This window comes from Strigops habroptila, chromosome 1 (assembly GCF_004027225.2).
Source record: "Strigops habroptila isolate Jane chromosome 1, bStrHab1.2.pri, whole genome shotgun sequence".
Lineage (NCBI taxonomy): Eukaryota > Metazoa > Chordata > Aves > Psittaciformes > Psittacidae > Strigops > Strigops habroptila.
In genome coordinates this window covers 43,435,459-43,462,725 of record NC_044277.2, presented here as the reverse complement: position 1 = coordinate 43,462,725, position 27,267 = coordinate 43,435,459, and the positions used below count along the sequence as shown (strand labels likewise).

Genomic DNA, 27,267 nt, shown 5'->3' with positions numbered 1-27,267 from the left:
TCTTTGATTGCATGGGTTGTAATTGGGAAATATCCTTATTGTGAAGCCTTCTCTTCTTCTGAGATGCATTCTCTGTACTTAAAAGTAGGGAACTATGGAACCAGCACTCTTTCTCAAAGTGGAAAAAACACGTCAAGGTCAGATGATAAATTTTGTTGCAGACTGATACAAACATTTAAGGTGGGGGTCCTGGCCAACTTGGAGCCCAGAGAAACACAAATTCCTGTCTGTCTGTCTGTGTGTATTTGAGGGAATAACCCACAGATGAGTCATGAATGCAGCATTACTAATGACCCTACCCACACCACAGCTGCTGAACCTTTCTGCAAGGCAGAGTGAGCTACAGGCCTCCCCCAGATGCCAAGAACGTCTCATCAGTATTCCCTGGAGCTGATGGGCTCTGACAGACTTCCAAACCTGGCCCCCACCTTCTAGCAGAGGAGCCTGTGTAGAGCCCCAGAAAAAGACCTGTTCCCTGCCCCATGCGTGATGTGGCCCACCCACATCCTTTCCTTGGCCTCACCTCCTGTGTGGTGAAATCTCCCAACCCCCTGTAATAGTTGTAGCACTGAATTTACCTTTAAGTCATGAAGCAGCAGCAGAGGATCACGCTGAATGAGTGAATGCATGTAAATAAATGTAAACCACAGAGAACATGGTAATTTCTGCAATCTTAATGATCTGGCTATATGCCTGTTAGCCTTTCCTTTGATGGACGAGCTCTCCTCTGACATAGGATATATATATTTTTTTAATGACCTTTGTAAAGGCAATTCATTAAAAAAGGTAGAAATAGTGCAGTGTTGTTTTAGAATAGGCTAAAAATCCTTTTGTGGCTCTTCTTGTTAAACAAGCAATGTTTCTTCCAGGGCAACGCAAAATGTGAGTTGAAAGTAGGATGAGAGCATTTAAGATCCAAGAAAGGGCGTGTAGAAAGCTAGGATTAAAGAAAGCTGAAAAGCAAAATTTCAGCTGAAGAAGAAAAGACTGATAAATATATTGAAAGCTTTTGATGGCTGCAAAGTATACAGAAGGGCAGCTCATTTCATTTTGGCTTTTGTTTTTTAACTGTCAGTTTACTACAACTGAGGTTTTGTTTTCATTCTAAAGAACATTTGGGGGAATGGTGTTTCTTCTGCTCTTGACTGTGATCTGCAAAATGCATTTGAAAGATTTGCCATGTGAACATGAGTACTCTCAGTGTTTTCATTAAGTCTAGATTTGATGGATTTTTCTTCTTGAATTGAGATCTATCATTCTTTTTTCTCCTTTGTATTTTGCTTTTCTGGTTTGCTACTATTCTGTCTTCTGGGCCAGTGCAAGCTCATGTTTTAAATGTAAGCCGTTTTCATAAGAATCCTGGCACTTCCCATTTGGGCTGCTGTCTAAGCCCTGTGTTGTCTCGCAGTAGATCCACAGTAAGAGCTTGCTGTTTGATTGCTCCCACTCTCCCACTGCTACAAGCTGCTCATCTCTCTGAATGGGAGGTATATGAACCTTTCTGAGAGTTGCCTCTCCAGGGTTGTTCTTGTGGATATTTGACCTGGCAGACGTTTCTCAGAGTTGCTCAGTCTGCTACTGCATATTTGGAAACGTGTTTGGTTTTTGTCAAAACTCATTTGTTGTGTTTGCAGGCTTTAGCAAGCCTTTCATACTTGCAGTCATTCCTACCATCTTAGTTTCTGCAACACAGGTGCTGTTGCTGGTCTTAAGTTTTAAGAAGAGTGGTGATCCTGATTCCAACACAACCATTGCCAAGCAGAAGGGCTGTTTTCACGCATGGCTCTGTTCCCCTTTTCATTCTCTGTGTCAGCTGTAAGAAAACATACTGCTTTTGCATTTTGAAAAAGGACATTTCAAAGGCTTTTGGTCCTAGACTATTGCCTCAGAGGAATGTTCAGAATGTAAGAGCAACCATGCACCCAGTTGATGTTCCTGGCGCCAGAGGCGTATGAGTTGCTGGCAAAGAGTTGTGTTCTTCTGAATGGCCAGATCCAAAAGCCTTTGAGCTTAAATCAAGGAAAGAGGCTCTGTGATATTGCTGGTAACAGTTCCCAGCCTGCTGAGCTGTGGTTTGAGAGTGACTGTGAGGCTTTTCAGGATCTAGGAAGACCGGTTGGGTTAAAGTGGTCCTTTGTTGCATTGCTGCTGTGTTTCTTTGAAAGTTAGTGATGAATTGGGGTATGAATTCAGGAACTTTGGCCTTTAGTCACTGGCTGGCTTCTCCATAAGGGAGGTGAAGTTCTCAGGCCCTGTTGCAACACTACCACCGTCAGAATACAGGACTTCTTATTAACATACGGCTTCTAGGTGGTACAGGATTTTTAACTAAACCAATGTTATCCTTTATGGTACTACAGAAAACTTTGGAAATAGAGTACATTAAAGAAAACCCCAACAAACCAAACCAAAACAAACCCAACATAAAAGTTGAAAAACACAATTTTGAGCCAGTACTGTGATTTCAGGTTTCAGGGTGCTTTGTGTTGCTATTCTCCATTTTCTTTTGAAAATAAAATTAGTGTCAAATACATCTTTTATCTGGAATTAGATCAGGCCCCAAACAAGCTCATCTGGAGCATTTCAGTTCTGCTATACCACAGACCTATTTGAAGTCTAGGGCTTAATAAAGTAATTTTTACCATTTAGGAATAACAGTTTGGATTAGATTAGTTTGGGTTAGTTTGCATATGTAGCAGTATCTCTTAATCTGAATTAATTGATTCCAGGAACTGAAAGTCAAGTGCATGAGTCTGTTTTATGACGAAGGCTAATGGATTTTCAGCTGGGATATAGATGATATGAGCCAACTTGAATCAGCATATGCTTATTTTTCATACTTTGTTGAGGTAATTACTGTGTGATTTTATTCCTTCCTCTTCTTCTAGCTTGTGTATTTGAAAATGGGAATCATATTGGTTTTTTAGCATCATTGGATGTTCACATCTAAAACCAAAAAGTAATCGTATTTTAGAAGGCAAGTGAAAATCACTGCTATCTCTTCCTTGTGAGCTGTGTTGTGAATAAGATGGTTTGCATTGCAGAGAATTATGATATGTGTGTTTGTTATTCAAGAAGGAAAAGCTGTAAACAGGCTCAGTCAGCTGATGTGCTAAGTTTCGTTCTGCCTTTGTCTTTTTGCTCCCACAGCAGGAGGAAGGTATTTCTAATTAATGACATTCTTCAGTATTTGACAAAATATGACTCTACTGTGACTTCCAGACTTCGCTGAGGATGGATTAGGAGCCAGGGAACAGCGAGAGCTGCCATGCATGGTCAGAGCAGTGTGGAAAAGTTTGCACTAAGCTTGACCCATATCACTGCTACCCATCTATCATTATTCATAAACACGAGTTAAGAATACAAGTTAGATATTGACAGGGTATGCTAGCAGAGGATTTTGATTTTTTAAAAGATTTTTTCAATTCCTTTTGAAAATACTTTGAAGAACTAATAATTATCATTATCCTTTCAACTATACGTATTTATAATAATTAGAATAGTAGAAATATATACGTGAAGAATAGATGTGAGTAGGACAAACAATCTGTGGCAGCAGTAACTTTATGCAAAGAGCCATGCTATGCAACCCAGTGGAATTCTTGCGGTGTGTGAGGTTTAGTGCATATGTGTACCCCTCCTAGCTCAGAGCCTGGGATAAACACCTTGATCTTCTTTTTGGGCAGGTAAAGTGGAGCTGAGAAATGTTTTTTCTGAGACCTTTCAGGTGAAAATCTAATACCAGATTGTTTCTGCTGATTTCATTAGAGGTGCTGGCAACTGGATTGCTATCGATTGCCTTTTAAATCTGATTCTGCATTTTAAAAAGTTGTAAAAGAAAAATGACAGTGATATACGTGTACCTTAGTAGCCTTCTGTCAGATGTGAAGGAAACTGCAGTTTATCAATGACCTGTTAATGGCAGAGAAGCCAATGACCGTTCGCAACCTGAAGGCCCTGATCCTATAACCTCTTAAGAGTTGTGTGTCCTTATTAATGTAAGTAACTGCACTGAACATCATGGGATTACTTTTGTCGATAAAATAAAGTGACTTCGAGTGATCCTTCAGTCAGTGCCTACCTGTTCGTATAGGCCAAAGCTATGATCAGATAATCAAAATCAGAAATACAAGTGTGAGAAAGGTACCAGTGCTCTTCACACTAAAAGTTTCCCTGTGCATTCCAGCTCACAGTAGCAAAACATGCAAGGTTAATAATGTAGAAGTAATACAGTTTCTGGTGTTAATCATTACAAATTGTTTTGCCGCTTTTGTGTCCAGCTTACATGGCTGGCTGAAGGCAGTGGGTTGCGCCACTTAGGTCAGGCAGAGTTTTCACTCATTTTCACCAATTCTGTATTTTCTCTTTGCTTTTTGTAGGCCTGATTTTTTTTTTTAAGCAATGTTGTTGATACATGTGACATTTCTTTAATCTTCTTTAGCGTGCTAATTACATCAGACACAGTCATAGGAGATACAGAGGCATCTTCAGATCCTGTTATGGCAAAGGAATTAAAGGGGCATCTAGATCTTGTAGAGGTACTTAGCATCCTGCACAGGTAAGTTATCCTGATACGCCTACGTGTACAGCAGAAGTCCACAGCTCAACTGGAGGTGGGCCTTCCGGGACTCAAACAGCTGGTGTGAGAGCCTCTAATGACGACACCTCTTCATCCTCACCCTCCTTTTCACCCAGTGTACCCCACCCTGTCCTCCCCCTCATTTCATCTTCAGGACTATTCTATGGATTTAGTCACCAGACCAGCATCCCAGGGCCCCAGCTCCCTGTGCTGTAGGAAAATGGCAAAACTCTCTTCAGCAGTTGGTGCATCAGCCATAGCTTTTCTTCGGTGATGAAAGTTATTCTGCAAGTTTAGCAGTCCCCAGTTGGGGAGGATAGGACATTAAGAAGTGTGTTTGTTTTTTTTTTGTTTGTGTCTTTCCAGACTTTTTCCATTTTGTTTTGCCTTCTGTCTTCCTTTATTTTAACTGTACCCCTTCTTCAGTCGCAGTAGTTAAAGAGAAAAAAAAGCCCAAACAAAAACACAAAATATGTTTTGAAGGCAAATATTCTGAAAACTGGAAAAAACAGGAACCGTTCATACAGTTTTCACTGAAAATATAAGTATTTTCAGACAGTAGTAATATTTATAGTTTAATTGACTGTGCTATGTGCACATGTTAAAAATGGTCCTTCAACTTACAATTTCCCAAGGTATGTAGTTGCATCAAACCTAGACTCTCTAGTCTATGACTTTTTGTTGTAATTAGGTGAAAGAACCAGATCCACTTTGGCCAGTGCCCTAAGTGAGAAGTCATTGTGTTCCAGGGCTGGAAGTGTTTGAATTATGAATCTAAGTCCACTGACCAAAATGGTTTGAAGGTCCTCTAATGGATTTTATTACTGATGTTAATAAATGTAATTTTTTTGAGACACATAAATACAGTCCCATGATAGTGCTCTTGTAACTCTAATGATGTGTCTGTTCTTTGTTAATCTCAAAATAAATCAATAGCCATTCTATTTTCTTTTTGCTTTCCTGGTGGCAGTATGTATTGATTAAAAAAAGAGCCAGCTGGGAGATCCTGATTGAGGTGAATTGCTTTTCCAGACCTATCTGGCTAAACTACTATCCCCATTTGCATTGTGGTGGATTTCCACCAAGTCTTAAATAAAAAAAATGTGGGTAAATAACCTTGGCGCAGGAGTGATTTTCATGTTACTTCCATTTTCTTGTGCTTCTGTGAGAACACAAGAAGGAAAAGACTATTGTTTAGTTACTATATGCTGGTATATGTTTTCCTATAAGAAATAAAACCAAAATTTGGTTGTTTATCCTATATCGCATCCAGAGTGATGTCTGTGCATTGCTATCTAGCTGAATTCAGTACCAGGCTCGAATGTGTCATTTTCTGATCTTGAAACAGTGACACCCAGACATGGCCAGTCAAGGTGGTTGAAAAATAATACCCCATAGGGAGCTTAGACTCATCGGGAAGAGACTGGAGAGACAAAATAAGCTGCCTTCAAGGGGAACAGATAATTTCCAGAGTGCAACAAGCAGCACTTGTTGCTCCTCTTCTCCTGAGTGTTAAGCTACTTTCTATCAAAACATCAGATGATGGACCATCCTCAGCCTGCTCCAACAACAGTATCTTTGAAGAAGCATGGGCATACTTTTCCAAAAACAATTTCCTTGCGCATACTTTATCCAAAAATGGTGAAATACTTGGACATACTGTCCTACTCTCCCTAATTCCAAGGCAGTTTGAGGAGAATTACTGCCTTTGTTTTGATACGTTGTTTGCAAATTTGTAGTTGGAGGTGATATTTTACAAAAAAAGCAAAATATGCACCACAGTAAGTTTCACTTTCTATGGTCCTTGATAGTAGTGCTTCACAGTAGTGCTTCACAGTAGCCTTTATTTTGGACAATCTTGCTTTCCAAAATAAAATTAAGGCACATCATGTTAAGGTTTATCCCAGATACTGTCTTGTTTATAGTGTAAAGTGTTCCTTTCCCCTTTCTTTTGATTTGTAAACTACTGTTTAACCCCTTACAGTGGTCAGTGGTTAACCCCTGGTTTGTACTCTGAGTAGCATGTCGCTGTTAGGGCACAACTCCTGTAATGGCTGAATGTCACGTAGCTGCAATAAAGTGCTTGGGTCAAACAGTATGGCCTGGACAGACTAGTTGCAATAACACTGGTCTTTCTACAGTACTAGAGAAAATATTGGAAAACAGAAGAATGAACTAAAAAGCCTGTGTTTGTTTCTTTTCGTCAACTTTTATGTGAAAATCTTAAACTTATACTCAGAAGATCAGATATTTATCTTAAAAATGCCTTTGAATAGAGAATGAATTAAGCTCAAGTAAAACATAGTGTAATGTGTGATCAAAAATTCTTACCTCTGGTTACACATAAAACACTCAGTTCATAAATTAGCTCCAATATATTCTCTCAGGTAAGGAAGCTCAGTCCTAACAAAATGAGTGTGCATGCAGTAATGAAACCAGCATTGTTTTTATTGTTTGGAGGAGAGGGGATTGTAAGTAAAGCATCATTACATGAAGTGTCTGTAGAGTTTAGGCAGACACTCTATTAACATGTGTGTTTATGGTTTATTGCATATGAAGAATTGGTTCCTCCAAACATTACCAACTAGTACCATGTGAGAGCCTATCTGTCTGCGTTGCCATCCAAGCATAGAGAAGCCAATGTCAAGCCACAATTGCGCTTGTATGATTCATAGCTGTTAGAAAGAAAGGCTTATTAGTCATCTACTTCATTGCCCTTCCTATATAGAATTATTCTATATTGTGCTATACATTTACTACTTTTTTATCGGTCTAAATTTAAATTACTGAAGTAATGGAGCTCTCCCACTGCTTCCCTCAAGAAAATGTTCCAGAGCATAATAGATCTACTGTCAAGAAATATACTAATTTCCCGGTATTAATTTTTCCTTTATTAACTTCATTTCATTGCGCCAACTACTGTCGTCTGTGCGTTTTCCCATGATCTCACTTCGAAACTTCAGCTTTGCACCCTGCAAACATGTCTTGTTTATTTTCAGCTACTCTATGTGCATATGAAGGGGTAAAAATTAACCTCTACAAGCTTATAAATTTGGCCTGTGTTTAGTAGGAGTAAGGCAATAAAACTGCTAAAATTAATTGGTTCATTTTAGAGCAACACGTTTTTGCAAAAGCTCCAGAAGTAATTACAAACAACAGCTATAAACTTCATATGAGCTGGAAGTTGATTTCCTAGGCCACTTTTTACAAAGGATGGTTGCACTATCTGAATATAAGCAGGCGGAGTTAAATTAAGGTAAAATCTTGTGTAGACATTGATTTTAATTGGAGTTGTCTAATTTATCTAGAAATAGATATCTAGAAATCTAGATATCTAGGAATCTAGACGATTGGTAGGATACTTCAGACAGCTGAAAAGTTTGTTTCCCAATGGAGGTGCACTCCTGTGTGAGCTTGCCTAGGCTGTTTTAGTGCAAACTTTACTTTAAACCAAAGTGTTGGCTTGTGCTACCTTTTATTTCAGCCCTGAAATGGATGAAGAGTGCTCACTAACCACAAATGCTTGGTACAAAATGGTGGTTTAAGGTATGCTTTTCTGCTTTGCATTCAGATGATCTTTGTTACCTCAGATAAAGGACAGTAGCTTAGCACAATATACGTTAAAATTCATCACTCACTCACGTGACTATACTTTAAACCTGTTTTCAAGGAGTATCAGTGAAACAAGAAAAAATTCTCAAGTGGAAATAACTCACATGAGGTTTTCCACAGCTGGATTTTGCATGCAGATATAAAATCTGACTTCAGACTGTGCAGCTTTACAATGTCTTGTAGTAAATATGTAGGTACTTAAGGGGCTCTATTCGATAGAACACTGAGTAGGTCTCGTTTCACTCCTTCTGCTTTGTAGTTTGCCATCATGAATTTCCTTGCAAACCTTAGATTACATGAACAACTCTCAGGTGGCTTGTGTGCTTCTAGCATCCATGTGTTTTCTCTCTCCTGGTCTTGGACAAGTCTGTGTTGTACTGACCTTGCCCTAACTGCCAGCCCTCTTGCTGCTGAATTTTCTGTATAATTCCAGTTCACCACACTCTGTCTTCTGCTTTGGACAAAGATTTAGCCATGTTGTCTTACTCTGGATGTGAGCTGGTTCTAAAAGCTTTAGAGTTCATCAGTTTTATTAAGGCTCTGTCATTCTTTTCCCATGAAGTGACTGTGTTATATACGATAGTATTTCCCTAGGAAATGCTTACAGTAGAACTCAAGGATTTTGGAAAGGAAATGTTTTCTAACTGAGGCTAAATGTGGGCAAGAGCATAAATAGAACTTGATTTTACAGAATACATTCTGTAGTTGCAGCATCTGCTTCATGGAGGACGAAATAAATACCTGCATTGCAGAGAATAAGACGGCAAACATGACTCTGCCCTTTGCTCAAGAGTATCGCTCACTCCTTGAAATATTTGACTCTTAAATGGCCAGCTTATCAGTCCTTTGGACTCAGTGAGAAGACTGCAAATGACAACTCCTGTTGTTTTGGTGCATTCACTGTTCCTATCTAAATATCCAGGGAAGCCATATGACGGCAACAAGACAAAAGACAACCATACAGTCAAGAAAAACCAGCCATCTTAACTTCTTCAGCCTTTGCCAGATTATTTGTAAAAGCTGGGAAGGCATTCTCTTCGGAGATAACAAATCTTAATGTACTTTTTTAGCTCCTTTTCAAGAGCCAGTGCTATTCTGTAAAATGGAATAAAATGAAAGTCAAACCCAAATCAGCCTTTTGGGCTTTTTCTCAATCTTTGCTCTAATTGGCATTGCTAAGGCTGCCGTGAAAATATTACAAGAAGTACGATCAAATGTTGAGTATTTGAACACTTTTCTATAGCTTAGCTGCTCAGGCTGTCTTTACCTAGAATATGGTCTTATTGTCACTGAATGATCAGACTGTCCCTTTTGTTAACTCAGTCTACTTTTTAAAAGGTAATTGTTCTTTTTAAATTTTAATTGGATCTTCAGACTTCATGTGATAAAGCTGACTGTGCAAAATACATGAAGCAGCATTAGGGTTATTTTACGTAGTATAACTCACCATACATAAAATTCTTGTAGCAAATGAAACCCTTACAAATTAGTCTTTTGTCCTCTTTATTCTCATTGGAGTCTGGGCAAGCAGAACATATGGACATTCCATATATTTAGCAGTCTTAACAGGATCTGTGCTGAAAAGGTAAAAATACTCACTGAGTGTTCTGGGAGTATTTAATTCTACTTTACCATTGTCTCAACTCACATCTGTAGACTTCTTGCCAAGAGTAAGGTCTAGGTTAACAGCCTTTGAAAATACCAGGTGTGAAGTAGCTGCTCTGAATAGAAAGCAAAGATCAGTACAGAGAAAGTAAGTTTTCTAAGGCACTGTAATAGATATGTTTATTGAGATGAACCTTATGTTCGGAATTGTATTGACTAGGCGAGAAGCAGCAATTGGCTTTGCAAATCAAAATGGAAGTCTTACTGTAAGTAATCTAATAGAGAGTAGGCTGCAATACCGCTCTACTCAGCATTTACATTCAAGTCCTACTACGTCCTACCACCCTTGTGGTATACTGTGTATTTTGCTCTGCAGGTTTGTTTATCTATATAAAGCCTTTATATGAATTTGTCTTTGAAAGTATGCTCTGAAAATGGTGACTTTACAGGTTTATGTGATGAACTCTATGTTGGCAGATGAATGATTTAATAGCTCAGAAAAACAGCAAAATGCCAGCAAAGGCAGCAGAAATATCTCTGTAAAAGTGTACAGAGCTGAGATTTCTAACCAGGGAATGTAGCTGTTGGGTTCTGGTGTCAGGTCTTGACCGTCATGTAGATCCTTGGTGAAGTCAGGCCATGAAAGATTTGTGACCTCACAGCAGTAAGAAATTAAGATACAGGACACATCAGTGGAGGTGTAAGTTAAGAACAGCAGTTGTGAAGGCATGTTTATCTACAATCTAAAGTGCAAAATCGTTCAAGGCAAAATTGCTTATGAAGTAATTTGCTCTCTTAGTTTGCCCCAGGAAAAATCTTAAGATACTGTGGAATGGCTTATCGGAACAATAAAAGCAATTGCCAACCTGAGTGCATACAGAAAAGCAAATCGTTTTTAGCAAAGGGAGGAATTATTTCTGTCACATACTAATGAAGTGTCATGTTTTCAGATAGAAAAAACGCCATTTTGCTACCTACTCATCTGCCTTTTCTGAACTTTTGTGAGTTTGAAAACTATTCTGAACTCTTACTAGCAAGTTAACATGCAAGTTCTTGGTGGTCGTGTGGCAGTGTATAGACGTCGGATACAGAGTTTGGCACGCTATTTTTGTTTAACCATTTGGTTATTTTATGTGCTAGTAGCCTATACAATTAAGTGTATGTGACTCCTTCTGCTGGTACTTCTGTCATGTCATAAATGCAGTGACCCTCACCAAAAGAGGTTAATGGCTTTGGTGTCCTGATGCCTTTTGCCTAACAGAGATGTAAAACAGACACTAAAGGGCTGGATTTGTGGTGTTTTTTGTCTTGTTCAAAATATTCTTTTAAAAACTGGCAGCTAAGAAAGTTTGAGGATATAGGACACACACAGATCTCATTTTCTTCCAAGTGAAAAATACTTCTGTTCTAGTGAAAAGGACCTGGTTTAATCATATGAAAAGTATTTTCAGAGTAATTTAAGGGTAAGTAAATATTTATTACTGATGCAGAACCGTAGTAAGCTGCAGCAGAATTTTATGAAGAAATGACCTGATACTTAATGATTATGTTATAAATTGAAACTGCAATAATTTACTTTCAAAATTCGAGTCGGTGACTTTCATCACACTGTCGTAAAGGCTCTGATATAGGAAGATGTGGAGTAGTCTAAAGGGAATGCTCCTGGGAGCTGGCAATTAACACATCCTGAGCACATAGCTTTCACAACAGTGCTTACTCTGCATGTGGCAGAAGCATTAGGAAAACTTGTATTGTTTCATGTGGTTTTTTTCCAGTAACAAAATTCACGGTTACTGAGGTTTAATTTATGTATGCATTAGGTGGGAACGCTCTAGGCATTTGTGCATAAAACTATAGGAAGTATGTTAACTGGTTTTCCTACCGTTAGCATGAATTTTTCAGAGAGAGCCACCACTCCTGTGTGACAAATGCGTGCATAGTGAGGCTGAGCAGATCACTGACCAAGGGCTAGAAGAGATTTAACACTTCGAGTTGGCTCTGCCACCGCTGCTCTTCACGGTCAGAGTCAGCTGCTGTTGTGAGCGCTCTGTGCTCAGGACCTGTGAACCGCTGGGTCCCATGATCCTTTTCCCTAGCCTGCTCCTAAATCACCCTGTGTGACAGCATCGTTGCAGATGGCAAATATCTCCTCTGAGTGCTGTGCGAAAGACTGCAGAGAAGTACCCCTGGGTAGCTTCTCTGTCCTTGATACTCCTTCGTACATTCATTGTCTTCTGTGAAGCAAAGGGCCTTTGTGCTGGAATTGTGGACCAGGGCTGAGTCTCACTTCACCCATAAATCCACTAACATTGATGGAAATAGCACACATACATTTCTTGTAGGATATACCTCCATTGTTGTATGAGTGTTCTATAGAGAAACCCCTTAAATACCAGAGGCCAAATATATTCTTAAATATAAAATACTCAAATAAGCCAAAACATCCAATCCCTATCCAGGTTGTCACCATCCCCTTTTTTTTATCCCCAGCTGCCTGCACCTTAGATCTGACAGTGATTTAAAATATGCAGATAAATATTTTTGTGTGTTTTGGAAATCCAACAGTGAGCACAGTTTCATGCACCTTAGGGACCAGCTGAGGAGTTTTGTTAGCTGAGTACTACTTGCATACCACAGACAAAAATTTTTCCTTCTGCTACTATTACTGCAATGTTTGCTTAGAAGGAATTGTTGCACAGAGATGTTTGTATGACATCTTTAGCCCCTTGGGTTTTTAATGCTCCGATTAATGTTTGCAGTTTTGCAGGGACCTAATTGATGCCCTTTGGTTTTGATAAAATTAGTTGTTTCAAGTGGACGTTGGCAGTACAAGTCATGTCTTGCTATTTTGCTAGTCCCTGAGTGTCCTGAGGATCAGACTTGCAACGTCTTGTATGGTAGGAAAGGAGTGGGCAGACTGTGGATATTGATAGCACTGCCCACCCATGAAAGAGTCAAAGTTAGAAAATAACAACCTGTATTAGGTTTACAGTAAAGCTCCCATAAATTGAGGAGCCTTCTCAACAAAATGGACCCCCATGATGCTTGGCTGGCAAGTGTCTCTAGAAGAGCATTAGCATGGAAAAGGGCTGTCAGCAAGATTATCAGCTCCTCCAAACCAACAAAGGGATGAGAGGACAGGCATGGGTTTTGGCGCTTATCCCATAGTGACTTTCCCCTCAATAAACAGCAAAACCTGGTAGAAGGATCCCAAGCAGAGATGCAGCCTCCCTCCCATTGCAGGATTTGCTATAGGGAGGAAGGAGCAAGCCTGCGGTTGTCGTGGTTCTGTTTTACTGCCCTGTTAAATGCGTTGCCTTACTGCTATTTTTAATTTAATTCTTTTGTGAGAGTGGAGGTGATAAATTATTTCTATGCTTCATTCACACACCTGATGGGAGAACAGTGCAAAGAGAGCTGCAAACTGGAATTTGCATGAGGTAGAGCAACAAGAATTTCCAAATGCACATGCTTGGAGTATGCTGAAGAGCTGACATTTGCTAATGAACCCACTTTCATCCCCATTTCTGCTTGTATCTAAGTATAATTTATAACAAGAGTTCCTTACACTATGAACGCCCTGGGTTCATTTATGCTATCCCGTGGTTTTCATCGTAAGTCAACGAACACCTGACTGGGGGTATGTATGTGACCTTGTAAAAGGTTTTTTGCTGTTTCAGCAGAGGTAGGAGGGACCACAAGAGAGAGCAAAGGTTCTTAGCAGGGACTAGGAAAAGAGACCAGGGGTTGGGCAAATTGTGGTGGGATTTGCCCATAGCCATCCAGATAGAAAGCTGCAGGATTAAAGAGCCCTGCAAGTAGAAAGCTAAGAGCTTGAGTTGCAGGGCCACAGGGAATGCTGAACAGTGTGAGAGAGTTTTAATAAGCCAAGTAGAGGATTGATGGATTTTATTTCCCTTCAGATTTTTGCATTGAGAGTAGGAGAAGGCAGCATGGGGAATGTGAGACTCTGCTCCAAGAGAAGAAGGAGAATGCAAACTACCAAAAGGTGTAAAGGGTGGGCTCTTGATAAATGTGTTAGTAGGCAATGAAAGAAATAATGTATGCTTGCTGTGCATGCCTAATACCCCAGACTGTGTGCAAGTGACACCAGTGAGACGTGGGTGCATCTGCTGCTGCTCCAAGAGGGGAAACTAAGGCAAGAGATAGGTGATCTCTTAATGTAAATTGACATATCTACACATTATGTTTCTGTTTGTTCATATAGCTGCTTTGTAATTAGTTCTGCCAGCTCTTGGTTTCCCTATGTTTTGAGGAATGACAGCATATTCTTACATTTACTTCTGTTTACACTAATTAAATACTAGTAAACCTGTCCACCTAAAGGACAAATTATAGTTCATCTTAGCTCTGTGTTAGACATCCCTATATTCTGAACTATTAAAGCCGCTTTATTTTTTATGTTCTTCTGTCTTACAAACAGTTATGTAAGTTTATAGTCCTGCATAATTTAGCTGTGCATTTTTTACATTGAACTCATACAGAGGAAATCATGACAAATTATGTAGGAGGAGGATTTCCAGTTATTCAAGGCCCAAAGTTATGGAATTATATAGACATTTATATTTTCATTAAGCAAAACCACGGTGTCTCCAGAACATCTTCATTGCGTATGAGCTTGAATATACATGAGAAAAATCATTATCAAGATTATGTACTTGAACTTATTATTAAAAATAATATATATATACAGGGTTGGAAAATTACATTAGGCGCCATAGCTCTTAGAAAGGAGAAACCTGTAGTAGCAAGAGAATTCCTGACAGCACGGAAGGTCCTCAAAACAGACTGTCTGTTGTCCACTGCCAGTGTAAATGGAAAAGAAAAACATTTTTCAAGTAAATGGGATCTCAAAAGCCTGGAATATCATCCTTAGCACTTTGGTTGTTATTTGTAAATGTGGTTAGTGGTTCTGCAGGCTTAACCCAGACCAGGTGTGTCTCCTGTCCTTGCTGCACCACTCCTGTTCCTAGCTGACTTGTTTTATGATAAAGGCAGACAGTGTATCAGCCCGTGGTTTTGCAGTCAGCAGTGGTGTACTCTGAACGATTGCCTTCCTCTCCTTTCCAAACCTACCTCCTGAATCAATTTTATAGCGTCCTACCATTCCAGCTGAGCAGGGAGAAGACTCCTTCCAGGGCTCTGCGGGCAAAGACCTGCTGCAATGGAGCAGGGGTCAATCTATTACCTAGCTAGAGCAACTACAAATAGCGTTGCTTTTCTTATAAGTATACAGATTAATCCAGGAAGGGCTCCTGTGTGGTCAGCCATGCCACAGAAAGTCAGGGATAATGCTAACAAAGAAAGGAGCCATCAGGTACTGAGGTGATAGAGGGTTACGTACCCATTCACTTTGTCACAACTGAGGCTTCCAGCTTCCAACTTGGCTTCTGGCAAAGAGAAAGTAGATTGGTGCTCAGAAACACATCTGAAGGCATAACACAGAGCATGTTTTGTAGGTCTGGCTGTAAAGTAGAATGTAAGAAGCAGTACTACCTGTTTGGTTATGTCTCTGAAGCAGTAACGGTCATGGAAATTTGGCAGAGAGGATTGCCATGCCAAATACCGTGTGTCCTCATTGTCTTTCATGCTGAGGAATCCTCAGTCTCTTGGGAGGGTTATATCTTATCCTACAAAGCTGTGTGAATGGATATTTTTAATATACTGTAGCCATAAAGGGCTTGGCATCATCCCTAGTGAGTTTCAGTTACCTCATGATGCAAGGCAAGCTATCCCTACACACCTAGGGGTGTGGGGGGAGCATAGGCTGGTTTTGCCCTGGGTAGACAAAAATCCAAAGTCTAAATCAGAAATGTGGATGAACGTCTTTTAACACAGGGTACATTTTAATACCCCCCTTATCTTTCCAACCCTAACCATTCTATGATTCTAAGATCTTTAAAAGATCTTCACTTTTGCCTCCCTCTTGCCTTTGTAGTCTTACTTCTGTCTCTCCTAGTAGCTCAGTTCTATTCCCAGAGGCGTGAAATGATAAATCCAAACATGCTCTATTTAGACTTCTACCCCATGGCCAGCACACCCGATATGGCATTTCAGAGACTGAGGGAAGTGAGCCACATTTGCTTATGGGAAAGAGAAAGAACTGCAGCAATACAATGACGTAAGATTTATCCTGCAGGTTCACCTCAGGTTACAACCGGATCTAATTCAGCATACTCTTGTCAGTACAGCTTAGTTCAGCTAAACCAAGAAAATATAGTTCAATTCTGCATACAGCTAACTCCCACATAAGGCATCAAAACCTTTCCAATCTCATTTTTTATTGCAGGATTATTTCTTTTTTTTTTTTCTTTTTTCCCCGTTTGAAAAACTGTTGAGCCTGAATAATGTGGGTTTATTTATCTGTCTGGTACCAAATGAAAGTAATTCTATGAATTTGATTAGAGAACCAGCTCAAAGTAAACAGGAGAATCACACATTTAAAGATGTTCTCACACACGAGATGCTAATGAGGTCACCCATAAGAACATTGCTGGCTGGGGTCTCTGCTCCTTCCCAGGGCACATTTTCTCACTGGGAAAAAAGGTCCTGCTCTGCAGTCCTTATCCAGAGGATGTTTTGAAACAGCCCTTTCAGGTAGTGATGTGCTAACCTGCCTCTTTGTTTTCAGTTCAGTGGACTCTGAGAAATGAATTGCATAAATTTCACAGCAGTGAGATTTTTTTGCTATCTGTAATACTTTTACAGTTTGACTCATATCGCAGTGTAGTGGTAAGTTTCATCAGCCAGAAGACCTTGCAACAAATAGAACTGCAAATACTCTTAATGCAGTGGCAGACCAGAAGTCAAGTTTGCATTGAACATGTCAAGCGGCTCAAAGAAGTGAAATAGTGTATCTTGACCCAAATCTAGGCCAAAGTGTTTTTACACACCAAAGCAAGTATAGTTGATACGTGCTTGCTGTCTTCCTCTTCAAGTGCTGCTAGCTACTGGCAGTCAGAGCACAAAATGCTTTAGAAAGCAAAGTTTTATGGTATACTCCCAAGGCTGTAATCTTTTTTCTTGAACAAAAGTTTTAGACAGAAAGCTCTTGATTGAACTTCAGTGTTAACCAAACATTGGTGTGTTGGATCTGACCCAGCACATTGTTCCTGACAGTGCTCAGGAACTGGCCAGTTGACAGTTGTGGAATAATGTGACAAAAGGGGGCTTTTCTTAATCCCTGGGGATTCCCCTTAAGGGGAATGTCTTAAACCCTGACATTTAATCATTGCTTGTGTCAGGAAGTATAAATGTTTGTCTTCTATTGCTTAAAAAAAAGCAAGGTTCATTAAGGATTATATTCTTTCTTTTTAAAACAAATGAGTTTCTAATGGGAACATGCAGGAATTCATTAACAGTCTAATGAATATTTTTTTTAATAGTCCTTTTTGGTCCCAATTATATTATGATGCAGACAGCTCCACAGGGTAAACAAAGCTTGAAGTTTAAAAAGGTAGAACAGAATTTTCCTTAATCTCTTTTAAATTTGCCTGTCAGTTTAAAACTCCTTGTTTAACTTTTCTTTGATATATCCTTAATTGTTCTATCCTTTGGCTGCAACATATTCTTTTTGTATGAGAAAATAAATTCTTTCCCTTCTTTTTACTGTGTATAATTTGTATACAGCTATCCCGCATTCATCGTCTCTCTCCTCATTCGCTCCTCTCCAAACAGAAGGCAGTTTTTCTTCATACAGCTGATTTCCCAAGACTCCTGGTGGTTTATCTTCCTGATGCCTGAACCCTTTCTGTGGCTGCTCCTTTTGCAGCCCCATGTGCCTGTAGCATTCTTGATTCCAGATTTACAGTTCTTTCATTTTGTTTGCTTAGGTGGAGGGAGTTTCCACAACCCCCCTTGCATTTTGAGCAGTGTGCTTGACATTGCCAGTGTCATCAGAAGTGGTTCAAACAGGTGGCACCGTCGGGCTGCTCTCACAGGGGATGAGATCATACATTCATTCTGCCTCCGTGATGGATTTGTCTAACTCTCTCCAACTCGAGCTGACTTTGATCCCATATAATGAAAAGCCTTAAAATAGAAAGTGGAAGGGAACAGAGAGGGCTTTAATTATTTACTGGCTGGGTCGAATCCATACCTTTTGTAGAGAGACTTCTTTTGTTATTTTTTGGTCTATTCAGTTTTCATTAAGCCAAATTTATATCTTTGTGCTCAGCATTGATTCACATTCTGGGCCTGATTAAAGAGGCTTTTGAAGCAAGGTGCATTTTTTCTTCTTTGACTTAGTTATTTTTTTTCGTTTACTAAATGGAATCAAAATGCTCCCTAAACAATGGTTAGTATTTTAGTTGCAGTAGTGCTAGGAGGTCCAAGCTCAGATTTTTAGTTTAAACACCTAGAAACATATCACCCATCATAAACTCACTGATGCCTAGGTAGACAAAACAGATGAAAAATAGGAGGGAGAAAGTAAATTTGTAAATTCCCAAATTCATAAAGCAAATCTGTGGCAGAGCTAACTGAGACCTTATCTAACAGAGATAAGGTCTCCTACCTCTGCTAGCACGGTGTTTAACTGCAAGCCCACACTGTCCATGATGTATTCACCCCACGGATAAGCAGAGGCATAGTGTGGTGGTCTCTGTGACATGGGGATGCTGTGACTACCTGCATTTCACAGTGGTATTCCCAGGAACAAAAGCAAATGCCACCATAGAACATAGAATTGTGTCACCCTGAACATTTAGAGGATGTGGCTTTACCCTCCTCTGGAAACAGTAGAGACTTCATCTCCCTGACTGCACAGGAGGGCTTAATGCAGGGGGCAAATACAGTTCCTTTGTGAGCATCTTGGCCTGGCAGGTTGTGCAGAAGGGGGCCAAGTGCCATTCCAAACCCTTCGCCTTCTCTGGATGCTGGGTGCTGCCTCCTGAGGGCTTGAGGGCAGGGGAAGAGAGGGCAGGGGTGTCAGGCTTTTGGTGCACCGCTTCTTGTATCATTACGCTTACAACCAGGAACAACCTTGCAGTTACCTCTGTAGTCTTAAGCAAAAAGCTTGCTTGATTTATTTTGGAAGCTAGTGTCTTCATTGTATGTGTGTCTGTGAAAACTGCATGCTGGAGTTGAGGCCTGAGGAACCCCAGTGCCTATCGATATCACTACATGCGCTGCTCCTTCACAAAAATAGACAGTAATGTGAAGGATAGTGGTGGTGCAGAGAAATGTCCTTGCTTTATCCTCACCCTCCTGATGCCTGTGGATATGTTAACAGACTACTGTACATAGGGGAAAACATGCCTTTAATAGTTCTGTCTCAGCTGCTGTTAATTTGATTTCCCTCAGGTAGTGAGTATTCAGTCACCAAGATCTGGAGCAAGACTTTGTAGCGAAGAGTACAAATAATTTGCACTGTAGTGTCTGAGGCTCTTACATAAAGCCTACACTGTTGCAAACAAAGAATTTATGGTATTTGGGGATAAACGTGATGAATTCAGAGAGGTGGGAGGAGGTGCTATAATAAGGAGCATGTTTATTCATAGCAGCTTTGTAGTATCTGACAGCAAGTAGATTATGCCCAGACCTATGCTTGGTCTCTGTGCCATACACATTATATATTTGCGGGCTGTTTGCCATGATGCTTCACAGGATAATGTCAGAATGATTTGTAATTATTATGGATTATTACAGATAAAATATTTCTCAATATCTCAGTTTTCCTGTGGAAGTTGTTAGTTTAGGTTGTATTTTAAAGCTCCATGCCAGCTTCTACCATGTAAACTGGACAAGTGTGAATTAGGTATATTGTGTCAGTCCTGAGGCCAAACTCATTTGTTTGCATTTATGTAAATCTGGAGTACTGCCTTTGAAAAGAATGGGCTGTGTTCTGCCCCAGATTGTCATGTCCCATGCCTTTGCTGGAGCCACTCACTTAGGGGTGGGACTCAATACTGCTGCAGCACCCGCTCTAATACAACTGTAGCTTCACATGGCTCACAGAGGTTGGCAAAAACTGAAACTGAAGAATTTAGAGCACAATTAGGTCATGACCAAGTGCATTTTCACAACTTTAAGATTACTGCATGAGTTTCTTCCAAATTTGCTCTGTTCCATAGATTACTTTGGCGTTTAAATGTAATTCACTTTATCACCAGGTTATATCATAAAGTCCAGCTTAAAGTATTTTCATGAGCTGGTAGATGTCTATATTATAAAAGGAAATACTTGGGGCATGGAGAAAAAAGGGAATGCAGTTAACCTATTAACATTGCCTTTCTGGAATTCACTGATTATTTTTTTTAATCTCATATTGGTATTAGGAAGGGGATTTTGTTTTGTTTCTGTTAAAAGTCGTGTAAAGTTCCTGAAATTCTCCAAAATGTTTAAGATGAGTGCATGTCTGGTCTTTCAAAGACCTAAAATGTTACATCCCAGGCTTTCATCACCTCTTTTATTATGGAAGTGTCCACTTTTCCTGAAGGTGCTGATTCTTCTCATCATTCCTCCCTATTCTGATGAGTGTGCACCTTCTCAGGGGAAAGTGCTTGAGAGGGATTTCTTCCTTTGAAATGGCTTCTACTCTAGTTTAGATTTCGATAAATCAGTGCTGAAAGGAAATTGTGGAGTAGCTGAAATATTGCTCTGAAGGTCGCAAAAAGCAGATTGTAATGTCTAAGCATTTGAAAATATGTATTTTTCTTGAGGTACAAGTTTTCCTTACGTTCAAATAAATGCTTTTATGGCAGGTGCAGATGTCTTTTGTAGGTGCTATCCAACACCGCCAAGTTCTCAGCCCTCAGAAATAAGCATACAGAGTGGGATTATTGACTGGAGCTGTGTTCGGATGGTTGCAGGTTAAAACAAACATGTCTATGACAGTCAGATTGGTAATTCCCGTGATTAATTGACTCCATTTCCATAAGCCATTTTTCCCCTTTCTGCTTTTTTTGCCTATGCTTCGTGTTCAAATTTGGCGGGGTACTAACGTGTTTCTCCCCCTTTGCTGTCTGCATTGCCTGACGTGGTGCTCGGCTGCTGCCGGCAGCCCTGGAAGGCGAGCTCCCTCCATGGGTCTTTCTCTGCGGCTGATCCTGACACCCATGCATCTCATAAGATGAGCTCATTATCTAAGTGTGTGTTATATGGCAAGATGATCACGCCCAAGGAGAGGCATTATTTTCCTGCACTGTTCTGGGGGCATAAGGATAACCCTGACAGGTACAGAGCAAAAGAGATTCGATACGTTAAATGCACAAAGGCCCGTGCTGTGACATCTCCTGAGTGTGGTGGTGGTTTCTTCCTCATCAGCCACGACTTTACCCTTTTTCCAAGTCTCTCTGGGTCTGTGTTACCTGCAGCTCTGTCGCTGAAAAGTGCCATCCAGCTTCTCTGTGTGACATTTGGGATTTCTCGGCAGGATGGGTACAGCAGAGGGAGCAGTAGGACAAGCTTCTCCCAGGCTGTCTCACCCTGGCTGCTCCCGTCCCAGCCCAGACCCTCCAGCTGATCTAAACCTCCCCTTCTGGCATATTACCCCGCAAACCCGAGGGGTCTATGTGCACCTTGGGGCTAGGACTGAGAGGGCAAGAGAGGGCTGTGTGGCAAAGACGTCTCCCCCAACTCCTGCAGAGCACTGATGCATTACAGAGAGTAAGTCAGATGCTGCTTGCTTTTACATAACTGATCTGATGGGATTCGTGTGGTTGGCCTATATATTAATGCTCCAGGTGTCATTAGCAGTTTCTGAGACTTGCAGGCCTCCTTCTCTATTCTTGCTATGTACTTCTTTCCTTAAAAAAAAGTAATTTCCTCTTTTTTCCATTTTTCATCTGGAGGGTAGAATAAAGTGAGTTTTCTTTTAGAGCAGGAGGGATTTTAAGTGGTATGTGGGATGAATGAAAGGGGATTGTTCCTACCTTTGGCTCAACTGAACAGAGAATCTCTTTCATAGATTATCCTCTTCCAGTTCTGAAACAAAGCGTGTGTGTGTGTGTGACTCCATCCACATGCATGTCTGCCTGCACGCACACTTCAGGCACTGGCTGAGTTTCCACCAGAGGCCTGTGGTTGTCTGTCCGGTCAAATAGAAATGTATAACATTTGTGGCATTTTTATGAAATAACTTAATGCAGACCTTTTTCAGCTGCAATGAAACCAAGGTACTGGAGTGAGACCGGGTGACAGAGCCATTTCCATAACAAAAATACTCAATATCATAATGTCAGGAATAAGGACATTAATTTCAGGGGAAGGTTGACACAAGACAAATTTTGGTGTTGCAGTGTTTACTTTCACAAGCATTTCATAGAATCACAGAATCACAGAATAGTTTGGATTGGAAGGGACCTTAAAGCTCATCTAGTTCCAACCTCCCTGCCATGGACAGGGAGACCTTCCACTAGACCAGGTTGCTCCAAGCCCCGTCCAGCCTGGCCTTGAACACTGCCAGGGATGGGGCAGCCACAGCTTCTCTGGGCAACATGTGCCAGTGTCTCACCAGCCTTGCAGTGAAGAACTTCTTCCTTGTATCCAACCTGAACTTCCTTGTTTCAGTTATTAATTTCAGGAACAGGCTGCGAATGAGCTCTCTTAATCAGCAGTCTTAGTTACCTTTTGTATACTTGGTTAGAGCAGACGTGAAGCCTTCAAAGCAGTAGGGGGTTCTTACCATGGAGGAGGTAGAGTGTATCTAGTGCTGGAGCAAAGTCTGTGTCATGAATGTTTGTAGCTGGTGTGTGGGATGTTTGTTTATTTAGTTTTCCTTCTGAGTTTGGATTTCTAAGGGAAAACAATGGTGCTATGTTTGTTTTTCTCACACTTCTGGCCACAGCCAGTAGTTTTGAACTCATTAAATGCTTCCTGCTAAATTTAACACGGGAAGAAATCTCAGCTATACTGATTCTCCTTGACTCTCGTGAAATGGGATTCAAGATAGCACCCCAAAAAGGACAGGACAGGCAACATTCCCCTCTTGAAACAGCTCCTAGTCTGAGCACACACAGCTCTGAACCAGCTCCATGACCTGCTTGCTGCTTTTTCCCCAAGTAGGGAGAAAGTACAGAAGGGTGTGTGGAAGGCGGTGGGAGTACTGATCGGGGCAGTACCTGGAAGAAGGAGAACCGTGGAGGCCTGGGGAAATTAAAGGCACTATGGTGGAGATGGCGGTGCAGGTTGGTTTCATGGTACATTAAAAGAAACTGAAAGCGTGGGTGGGCAACACTTGTGTCCTGAGGGGTAGGAGTGCTCGTGAGAGTTTAGATGGAACGGGGATTACTGTTCTTAGGAGCAATAAAGAAGAAAGGGTCATAAATCCTTAGGAAAACTTCATGAGATGCACTGCTCACCAAGCAACTTTAATAAACTATAGCTGCTACTTCAAACCCTTCAAGTTCGGGTAGAGGGCCAATAATGAATGCTATAGCCTTTTTATTTATCCATGAATGCCATCGGGCAAGGAAAGACTTTTCCAGGGCTCAGCGCTATGTGGGATGGGGTTTACCTGGCTTACTTATTTTTAGAAAAATATTTTTCCTTTCAGTGTGGTAAAATTAAACCTTTTACCTACAAAACCTCATTTTTTTTAAACTTCTCTGTATTTTATTATATCTCGGAGATCTTCATGTTGCTGATCAGTTGGACAGCTAAGAAAAAAAATAGTCTTTTTCCTGTATTTAGCATTTGGATTAAAGACAAATGGAAGCAGAGCTGTTCTACTTGTCCTCTTAGGTCTTTTTCAAGTAAACTTGAAACTGCATCTGGTAAAGAATGGTTTGATTTTGCAGATAACAGGGCAAGTGCACAGAGTTTTTTGTAAGTTGCTTACTTACAGAATGTCCATCCTTTGTCCTTGTGTACAAAAATTAAGCCAAAGCCTTTATATCCTGGCTCTTGTAGATGTGACATGCTTATATATGATGATAAACACTGGTTTAAAACATGGGTTTGTAAAAAAACCTCTGCCAAAGTACAAATGCAAAACATAGGAAAAAGGGAAGAAATGTTCAAAAGTAAATCATGGGGTTTTTCTTTATTCTGTAAAAGGGATTGGTTGAAAATACAACTTGTTCCTGAAGCTTAGATACATGACTGTGGACGATCTCCCTTCTTCCCACATAGCTTGAATCACGGAAACAGAGAAATCAAGAATAGAAAAGCCAGCACAGAAAATCCTCTGTTGCTGCAAAACTGTTCATGGAGTACGTACTCCATGTACCGAGTGCATTCCCCATTTACTTCATTAATGCTTACTGAGAATTCAGGCAGTTTGAACATGTTTTGCAAATAGCAGAGCTAACCCATCTGAACAGTGTTAGCTTCCTCCCGCTACCCAGTGAGCTTCCTGGAAATGGTGGGAGGAGTATTCTCAGAGCAGTCAGACCGCACTGGGAGACCATGGCAGTGTCCTGCCTGGTGTGAGCCCCCCTCAGTCCCCTGGGCTGCCTTCCAGAGGATACGTATCCTACTGTGCCGGAGGCTGTGTTGTGGAGGGCAGCAAGGGAGTGGGTGCTGCAGGGTGCCACCGAGAGCTCCCCGTCTCCACCAGTTTCTAAAGCTGATCCCTGTCACTTCCAGTAAAATGATAATCGGGAGAGAAGCAACTCATGAGTCGACACTTGGCGAAACCCCGCCTGTTTGACTGTGGTGGAGAGGGCTCTTGGTGTAACCACGTAGCTGAGTAGCCAAGGCTGGAGGTGGGCTGGCAGTGTGAGGCATGTGTACATGGAGTAATGCCAAATAAAGTCAGTGTGCTGGATCCACTGGGACAGGCAGGAACTGCGTTCCTGTCAGTGCAATGCCAGTCCCCTGCTCAAAGCGCTTACTCTTGAACAAACCTGTGTTGAAATCATCTGCAGAGGTCAACAAGATCATTCCTAAGAGCAAGATATACTCTGAGTAAGACCTAGAAGGACTGAGCCCCTAGGGTAGAAGATGTTGCTTGTCCCAGTAAGCCCAAACCTTAAGACTGCCAAGACAAATGAATTCAAGACACTGACAGACGAGGGAAGACAAAGAGCAAATTCTGTGCGCGTTAAAAATAGCTAAACATGAAGGGACGGATCATGTCTCTTAGGCACTGGGCTAAATTGGGAATGGGAAGGAAGTCACATGGTTCCAAACATGTTACCTATTTACACTTGTCCTGGTACCAAATTACCCTGCCGCTCCCTCCTCTGCTCCCACACCAGCTCCTGCTCCCACTCCTCCACAAGAGCTTGCGATTAGTATGTATTCATATATCCCAAATTTAATGCCACAGAGGTCCCCGATCTATTACATTGGTGATGGTTATAAGCAATAGACCCTGCTGGGAGGGAAGGAGTAGTATTCCCTCTCAGAGCCATGGTAAATCTCCTCCCGCTGTACACTTCAAGTTGCACATTAGACGCTGGTATTATTGCGCGTCTCTTCAGATGAGGAAACCAGACACTTGCCTTTTCCTTTGGCTTATGTGATAGAGGTTTTGGATATATGACCTCTGACTGTCCCATTCATGGGATTGGGATCATGCTGTCCACATTGACATCCAAGGTTTCACAGTAATTTCCAGCATCCTGTTTTCTGAAGCTCCACACCCCCCACCTCCACCCCATACTCTCAGATTTATAAATAACTTATAAGAGACATGGGAAGCAAACACTTGACGTGTTCTTTTAGAGGATCTAAAATCCAATCTCTTCTTCCCCATATTTAGTAAGGGAAATACACAAGTTTAGATGAAAGTGTGGACGTGCTTCTTTGGATTTCCCTCTCTTTGTTGTCTTAATCCTTCCTGTTGATGACTTCACTTCTGAACCACCACATTTGTCCATCACACCTTCTTCCATGGGGAGCTTCTTTCTTCCTTCCTTTTTGTCCTAATTAAAAAGGAGCCCTCAGCCACAAAGGCACAACTTTTCTTTGTACTTTCTCTCTTGTCTCTCTTAAGTGTTTAAGGCCAGGTTGGACGGGGCTTTGAGCAACCTGGTTTAGTGGAAGGTGTCGCTGCCCATGGCAGGGGGGTTGGAACTGGGTGAGCTTTAAGGTCCCTTCCAACCCAAACCATTCCATGATTCTATGATTCTATGTTACTGAAGTCTGGCTTTGCTAATAGTAGCAAGGGTTAGTGATACAAAATAAATCTTTTGGCTTTTCAGAAGTTGTCATCTAGTTTGTTCTTTAATATTTGTATATTGCTGGCAGCTTTTCCAGGTCTACGAACCTGAGCTGACTCTAGGTTAAGAGCAGCTCTTGCCTTCCTGTCAGTCTGTGGGACTGACCATGAAAATAGTTGTGGAGCTACTGTTTTCATCAAACTTTATATGTTACATGTATGTTATCAGGCAGCATCATGAAGAGTAGCTGTCAGGAGATGAAGTGCAGGCTTATTTAGTGCACACTAAGATACCGCCCTTTGGATGTTTCCCTCCCCTGCCCCGCTCCGCTTTAGGCCTTCTCAAGTTTGAGCTATTTCCTTTGTTAGCCTGAAGTAAACGCATGATTAGTTTTACTACTAAATCAGTCCAGCCTCTCAACACTGGTGCTCTGAGAAGTGTAATTCCTCATCAAATAGGGCATTGGCAAGGCATTTGTAAATGGTGTTGTTAGCTAAGTAATTTTGGGCATAGCTTGGCCTTGCCCCACCCCAGCCTGTGCTCACTGCTTGCTTGGCTGCATCCCTGGGTACAAATGAACCCCTCTTGGTTCCAGCCGCTCAAAGGCTGAAGAGTGTAAAGCAGAGACATTTCCCATGTTACTCAGTTTGAATGGGTGTGACTGCCAATTGATATTTTCCAGTTGCAACTGAAAGTGTTCAATAATTCATATGTTTTACATAGTCTTGTGGCTTGTTCCACTCCCACCCCTGTCTGAGATAAGGCCGTCTTGATGGCAAGCAGTATTCAAACTGAATGCGTGTTTACAATTTAAAAGCCACTGCTTCAAAAGGCTCATATTAAGAGCCAGGTGTTTGTGTCAGTGCTAATGACTCCTGAAGTTGCTGGGAGGGATACTGACCTTCTGGGTTACATGGAAGGACTTTTTTTCCCCTATTTCAATGACCTTGAATGCTGCCATTAATCAGTAGTCTGAATTTCAGAGTCTGACTTCTGAACAACATTGCAACGCATGGTTTCTATCAGGAGCCACAAACGTGCTAAGAGTGGAAGCCCAGAAGTTTTGTGTTTTAAGATCTGGTAAAATCTTGTTTTATTTTGTGTTTTGTTTCTACGCCATTCCTCAGTAAAGCAATCTGCACAGGCAGAAGTGGTGTAAACATCCAAATATGAGCCTCTGCAGAAGCTTCATGCAACAGAGGGTGAATTGCTTTCTTCCCCCAGCCCTAGAGCTCGCAGTCTTCCCCTACAGAAGAGGTTTTCTTGCCATCCTATTTCTGACTGCAATTCAGTCGCTGGCTCCGGGATTCAAACCTGGACTCTGGGGATGGGGGAGATGGGGGTGGAGTGGCAGGCTTGGGGAAAGGGAGGGAGGAAGGGGAGGGGAGGGGGCCCGGGTGC

The 27,267-nt window shown here is 41.2% G+C and overlaps 1 protein-coding gene across 5 annotated transcripts in view; it reads left to right on the top strand.

The window, feature by feature from the left end:
• DTNA (dystrobrevin alpha) overlaps positions 1 to 27,267 on the top strand; it is a 228,091-nt gene that overhangs the window by 17,117 nt on the left and 183,707 nt on the right. The gene's annotated exons all lie outside the window — the stretch shown is intronic.